Below are 6,341 nucleotides of genomic sequence, written 5' to 3' on the forward strand. Positions count from 1 at the left end.
CGGCGGAAAACAGGTGAAAGACAAAGAAAAAATGAAGAAATAAAGAAAAAGAAAACAAAGCCGATGCAAAACAGTGAAAATACTGATAAAAAGTCACAGAAAGAACAACTAGCGCGCAGCTATAGTATTGGACCGGCCGAATAGCGTCGTACTGCAGGCGAGACTTATTAGGAATCAGTTCAGGCGATACATAGCTCACGCGTGCATAATAGGCACGGCCGGCGATTATCTATTTACTCTTCTAGCGCCGATTACTTCCTCAAAAAAAAAAACGTGGGTTTCGGTAGATAGTGCACGCCCACTTCCAACGTTAATGTACAGTGAATTAAATGGGTCGGCCCTTTTTAGCTATTCCCAACGAATTTGAATAAAATTCCCTGAGGTTATTTTGGCTGGTTTCTCTGTATTTTTACTTTGGTTTTTTTGGTCGGTTTCTATTTTACTTTTTATTTTTAGGCTTTTACTTTTTCTTTTTAAAATTTTCTATTTGAGTTTTGATTTGTTTCTTCCGAATGGTTTTGGGAAGCTTATGGTCATTTTCATATTTTGTTTTCATTCCTATTTTTTGTTTTTCATTTTCTTTGTTTTACTTCTTTTTAATAGTACTTTTTAAAAATAAAAACTTGTATTAAATTCATTAACTTTCTTTAAATTTCATAATTGTTTTTCAAAACTGCAAACTTATTTCAATTCAATGATTTTTCAGGTTAATAATCTTGTTATATTCGTAATATTTTGCAAATTGGTGAACTTTTTCAAATTAGTGAACCCTTTTCAAATTTGTAGATTTTTTTAATTTGAAAACCGATAACTATTTCTCTTATTTATAACAGAGCAATACGAAAAAGAAAGGCAAGTAAAACACAATAAAGCGAGCGCACGCACGTGTGGGCAGTCAGCAAGCAAGCGAAAGGACATGTCCACCCTAAGAGGTGAGCAAGCGAGCCACAAATGGGCACAATTCGCGCGATGGCCTCTTTAGCGTTATGCGTTGATTTGGCGCCGAAAGCGCTGATTAGGAGGTCTTGCGCGCGGCTATGTCTCGCTTTAAGCAATAGGGCACACATTTAGACGCGCCTAAGGAACTACTGTATTTTACAACCTTATTTTTCTTGGAGGCGCGTCTAAATTGTGGATAGCAATAGGGCACACATTTAGACGCGCCTCCAAGAAAAATAATACAAATAACCGGTCAATTGCAGGATGACACACGCTTGCCAAAGAAACAAGAAAAGGTAGTAAGAAAAAATCAAATCAAGGGCAGCAGGAATTAAGCATGAATTTCATAGCAGAGAAACACCAAACATATATAAGTAAGGTTGTATAATTAAGCAGGAACTAAGCAGGAGTTTCGATAATTAAGCTGTAATTAAGAACAAGTAGCAAGATTTATTCATTGAGTTAAATAGAGGTAATAACACTAGTGGTGCCTAAACTTGCCATCGATGTTCACTTTGGTGCCTAAACTTGAAAAATACCCGAACTGGTTCTATAACTTGGCAGTATGGTTCAAATACGGTTTGAATCACGTCTAAATATATATGTATTGCTGATTAGACATGCGAGCATGGCGCAGGGCCCACTTGCAGTGCAGGGACATACTGCCATGAAGAGTGTGCGTCTCAATGACCATCGGGTCCCACCTGTCAGTGCACAGTTGAAATAAACTAAAAAATTGTAAAGCTGAGATTCGTACCAGCAACCTGTGAGCCACGAAGGACATGCACCAACCAATTCGCCCATGTAATTTTGTTGTCTTTTACGCACTACAAAAATTTATATATCCGATACATCCGTGGTTAAATGTGCTGCAGTTAGTGCACCAATTTTCCACATGTTAGTTTTATTTTATTTTAGAAATTGAAAAATATTCAGGTAGTATATGAAGTGTCCATGCTTTTAGGAAATGCATTTCTAGTTGTAAAAAGTGTTCACTTGTTTTAAAAAAAGTATATGTGTTTGTTAAAAGATATATTTTTGAATAAAAATAAATATTAAAATATTGTCAAAAAATAAACAATGGCATAGTGTTCCTCCAGGATTTTATACATTCTTATATTTAAATTAGCAATTTTTAAACTATACATACATTCATCTAGTTAAAAAACATTATTAAATAACTGACTTTACAATAATATGTAAATATTTTTAATTATATTAACGTATTTGAAAATAAATTTTTTACACATATTAGTTTTGAGACAAGAAGATTCTAGATTTATTTTTATTACCATTACAATAATTTGCAGAAGTTTTAGAACTAATAAATGTGAAATAGAAACTCACACGTCGAAGGGTCACATACAAAAGGAAAAATAACTAATATTTTAAAAAAGGACCACATGATATGTTTTTAAAACATGAATATTTTGAAAATTGATTAACATTTCAAAAATGTATAACTTTTAAAAATTTCAAAATTATTTTATTACATGTGTGAAACCTTACAAATATTATGAAACCATTTTATTAATTATTTTGTATTATTATAATTTTGTGAATATTTCAAAAAATTGAGGGGCCGTTAACTATTTATTTAATATTGTGACTATAGTTTGAATATTTTTCTAAAAACAAAAAATAACTAGCATGTGGAAAATTGGTCGCACTGATTGCAGTCTACTAGTTCGCTAGGTAAAGGTAAGCGATGCGTTATATTCAACTTACTTCCCCTGGTCATGTGGTTTGCGCAAGTCCTTCGCAGCCCACAGGTCGCCGGTTCAAATCTCAGTTGTGCTTCATTTTTATTTATTTTGGTTGTGCATTGACATGTGGGACCAATGGTCATTTACACGCAATCTTTCCATGCACTGCAAGTGGACCCCGTGCCAGCTGGCATGTCTAGTTAACAATACATACGTATTTGAACCGTATTTGAACCATACCGTCAAGTTATAGAACCAGTTCGGTGTATTTTTCAAGTTTAAGCACCAAAGTGAACATCAATGGCAAGTTTAGGCACCGCTGGTGTTATTACCTCAGTTAAATACGTTGGAGGTGCCTCAACTTGTCTTGCGCGATCAGTTTAGTGCTTAAAGTTGTAAAATACATGGAACCGGTGCTTGAACTTGTCCGACTATGCAAATACGGTGCCTTCATTCGTATCCAGACGTACGTCCAGCCTGCGTGGCGTGCCCACATGCCGGTGGCCCACCCAGATGTGAGATTTTTTTAGAAACCCCCACATATTTTATTTAATCACATATGGAAGCCCCACAAAATTACGGATTGTGTTGCACGCGCAGACTGTCCACCAGGCTATACTGTGGTTAATAGACATAGACTAACTTTATATATTGCGTTACAATGCAAAATGTAATTTTGAAGCAGCGGCACATTGTGCTCTTTTTCAGAAAGTCAAATAAATGGATTTCTACAGCTAAAAAACTCCGGACATTTTTTGTACATGCACACATAGAAGTGCAATATATCCATGTGATTTTTTTTATCAAAATCTGTATTTGTTTGTGAGAGATACAAAAAAGGTAAAATAAATGCAAAATTCAGCATTTTTGCCTGATTTGTTTTCTTCTTTTTTCAGGGTATAATATAACAAAATTTCAAACAAAAAGTTGGAAGTCACCTAGAGCACCTGCATACATTTTTGGTGAAATTTTTAAAATTTGTATGAAACTTTTAAGTGTTAGTTTTAAAAAATTTAAGAAAAAACATGATCAGTGGCCACCGTGCTCCAAAATTCTGCTTTGGTTGCTATGTACCTCTCAAAAAAATTCAAGTTCTTTTATTATTATTATTTTTCATTTTATTTTTACCATTTTAAAAGAAAATTATAAGAACAAAACTACAACTGCCGTAAACTTCAAGAAAGTGTTAGTGCATTTGAAAATTGTCAACATGTTTTTGGAAAATGTTTCACATGTATTATAAAATTATAACACATTTTTGAAAAATGTTCGTCATGCGTTAAAAAAGTTTACAACATGTATTTTTAAAAGAGTTCAACTTGTGTGAAAAAGTTATTGTGTAAATTATCCTTACATTTATACAAACACAATTGACATTTTTTATTCTTAAATTTAGACAATAATTCCTAATATAGGTTAAAATATTTAAATCCAGATAAATTAAGTTCATGTCTCCCTCTTCGAAGTACAATAATGAAAATGAAAGAAGTATTTAAAATATAAAATAATAGCATATTGATAATTGTAATTTTTCATATGGGAAAATTTATATGTTATGAAACTAAATAGGAACTTGGAAAAAATAAAAATAAGAAAATTGCAGAGCGATACATGGTTTGTATAGCTTTCTAGGTAGGAGTTGAATTTGAAGCATAGTCCGTCCGTCTGGCCGGATCGTGCCGATGTTATGGAGTTTTCTTTTCATGTTATTTCTCGCTATCATACAGTGTATTTGATGGCTTTTATATTGAGTAAATAAAAATGAGGGTTTTTTTGTAAAACATATTCATGCGTGGGCCACCTGGGACCTGGCGCCTCTTAGCCACAGTCACGTTTGTACGCCATGCTGGACGTATATCCGGATACGAATGGAGGCGCCGTATTTGCACGGCCGGATAAGTTCGAGCATAGTTTCACGTGTTTTGCAACTTTAGACACTAAACTGACCGTGAAGGACAATTCATTTGTGGGAATTATACTGTATATTCATTCTATCGAAACAACCCCTGCTAGGATACCATGTTAGTTGAGAACTCGTTTAAGTAAGGCTGATTATGCCCCCGAGTTTGGTTGCAAACCGTAACAACTCTTGGGTTACCGAAAACTGGTTGTTTTGCGTTTGGGGAATAACGAATAATAGTCATTTTTACAAAACCTTGCTTCCCGTGAACACCTCTCGTCATACTGGATTCCAGCTATTACAACAGCAGCAGCTATTTCTGATTCTATAAACGGTCTAGCTCCGGCAGAAGCAAGCCTCAAACACGAACTGAGTACCCAAAGATGCCCCATATAGTGAGGTCTCGGCATTGGTGAGAACATGGGGCTCTTCCTCAAGGTTGAGGACGACCTGAAAGCAGCAGTAACATGAAGGGTTCGATTGTGATCTTGTGGCCTCAAAGATAAGTCAGAGATGAAATTCGATTTAATGCTCCTGTCTCAACCAAACTACTACTAATCGCTGCTGCCCAACGGCCAGCGCCTATGGGTTGCTAGCCGCAACGACGTCAAATTTCAGTTTGGGGCTAATAGTTTTGGAATTTCTCTTCTGTAACAAAAAAAATCAAAGAAAAACCATGAAGTAATAAGCTGACTGGGGTCAAAGTAGCGCCTCTTTTCACCGTGTTCTGAGGAAGTACAGGTTCAAGGGCATCGGTAACAAGATTCAATTTGGGGTACACTTGAAGGGCTGCAATGCTGCAGCCAGCAGATGACATGGCCCCCCAGACTGTAGGAAAAATCAGTGCTGTGCGGCAATTATATTTAGGAAAGAGGATAAATTGTTAATCAGTGAAAAATAATAAACATATGATCAAACTTTGTTCTGTCGATTCTGAGAGTTAGGCTACATAAGCTCTGAACTGATATGCCACCTTGATGAATCTACATTTGCTAAGCAACAACACTTGATGCAGACATCAGCCAAACTGAAATTGTAAAAAAATATACAGAGCAGTGCTAGAGTACCGGAAACTTGGATTATATATGTATAGTCCCCCAACTTAAACTGATCAGACAGTCTACAAACTTCTTGGATGCAGTTCTACCACTTTGTGTAGAATACTTGGATGTTGACAAACTTCTTGGATGCAGTTCTACCACTTTGTGTAGAATACTTGGATTGCTTCAATCTCAGATGAGCAGGACCACACCTCCAGGGTTGTTCTCATCGTATGGTTCATAGGGACAATCATCATCGTCCGAGTCCGAGTCCTCCTCATCATCAGAGCCCAACTCCACATATTCTTTCTGGACCTCGACGTAGCCCCTAGTGAGCAAATCGACGCGGATCTTGTCCATGAGCCCGACTTTGTCTCCGTCCTTCCTGTTCTTGACCTGACAATGCTCATCAAGGAACTTCTTCCTTTCATGGATCCACCCTAGAGGGAACACCCCGCCGGCGTCGGCGCCCAGGATTTCGTCGACGGTGGGGACCATCGGGAGGGACAAGAAGAAGCGTATGTCGAAGTCACTCATCCGAACCATGCCTGGGGCGGCGACGGAGGCCGCCTCGGGCTTGGACTCCTCCACGATCCTGTCAATTGCCACTTCCAACTGCTGCGCAGGCAACGCCTTCGACTCGGGGAAGGTTAGCAGGGTTGCTTTGATTCTCCGCCGCAGCTCTGCTTCGTCTTCTACTAGGTCGACCGCCATGGTGGGTCGGCCCGCCCAATCGACGGCCCTCCGCTGCCCCGA

Source organism: Triticum dicoccoides, chromosome 1B (assembly GCF_002162155.2).
Source record: "Triticum dicoccoides isolate Atlit2015 ecotype Zavitan chromosome 1B, WEW_v2.0, whole genome shotgun sequence".
NCBI classification, from domain to species: Eukaryota; Viridiplantae; Streptophyta; class Magnoliopsida; order Poales; family Poaceae; genus Triticum; species Triticum dicoccoides.